General features: G+C 42.2%; 1 non-coding gene across 1 annotated transcript; it reads left to right on the forward strand.

The window, feature by feature from the left end:
- Nucleotides 1-431: 431 nt before the first annotated feature.
- Nucleotides 432-503, forward strand: trnag-ccc. Its single transcript has one exon. It is a non-coding gene; the product is annotated as a tRNA-Gly (tRNA).
- The last annotated feature ends 725 nt before the right edge of the window (nucleotides 504-1,228 follow it).

Below are 1,228 nucleotides of genomic sequence, written 5' to 3' on the forward strand. Positions count from 1 at the left end.
TGAGTGCAAAGTTAAATTAAAGTTTGTTTTAAAAAAAACTCCTAAGTGTAGATGGTGGTTGGCACTGTTTTGGTTTTACCAGGCTTTTGTTTTCAGCCATTAGCCATTATTAGCCAAAAAAAAAATGGCTAAAAATGGGCTTGTAGTTCCCATATAACACATGAAAAACCTAAATTACAATACAAGAGCATTTCAATGTATCTATATGGAAAAATACCATCTGATCGATTTAATGCAACAATAACTAATCAGAAGAGCTAATAAACACAATATTACAGGAGCTTCTAATTACCGTTTACACACGGGGCGGCCATCTTGGAAACTCAACTCAGAGGTAGTGACGATTCTACAACTTCCTGCGTAGAAGATCTGACTTCGGGCCACGTTCCAGTTGCGAAATTCCAACTTGGCCCAGGAGAAGCATAGAACAGGCGCTGCTGGTGTAGTGGTATCATACAAGATTCCCATTCTTGTGACCTGGGTTTCGATTCCCAGGCAGTGCATGGTTATGTTGTTTCTGATTCTTCTGGAAACGCACCACAAAGGATGTCTGTTTGTTAGTAATAACCTTTTAAAATATGTCAAGAATACCCGAAGCAAACAGGATCACAACTTCATCCAAAAGAGATTTAAATACTAATAATTTGAATAAGAACTGAATGCTTTAAAAACAAGACACATTGATGTTGTTTTTGAGACCCAGTCACCACATCCAGAGGCCGTCTGGGCCACTTGTGACTGTTTAGTAATGTGAACACAGATGTGGCTTCCTACCCGCCCGGCCACATTGGTTGGCTCATCACTGCGGCCAACTACTCAGCTAACACCCTCTTTCTTCCTGATCTATTGGCCTTCTAACATCTTTCACCCTCGGAGCTTGGAATGAAGTGATGCAGCAGCTGCTTGCACAACATTCGACCGCGCCCCAAATGATGTGGCCGTTTATTTACAGGCAGAGGGTGAAACTGAGATCAGATCAGCTCGTGTGGAGATGCATTTTAAGGCCAGGTGTGAACCCATGTACTTAAGCCCGAATATGGGAAGTTAATTCCACCATCTTTCCTCAGTAAAGCACCTAATAACTAAACATAAATAAGATGTCACCGGATCCTCTACGTGCTTCTCATTGTCTCCAGAGAAAGACTTTTCCACTTTTCCTTCATTTTCCACCACTTTGATGCATCAGCTGAACGGCTGAAACGTGAGCTCCTGATGTCTGCTCGGGCCA

The sequence above is a fragment of the Mugil cephalus genome, chromosome 1 (genome assembly GCF_022458985.1).
Source record: "Mugil cephalus isolate CIBA_MC_2020 chromosome 1, CIBA_Mcephalus_1.1, whole genome shotgun sequence".
NCBI classification, from domain to species: domain Eukaryota; kingdom Metazoa; phylum Chordata; class Actinopteri; order Mugiliformes; family Mugilidae; genus Mugil; species Mugil cephalus.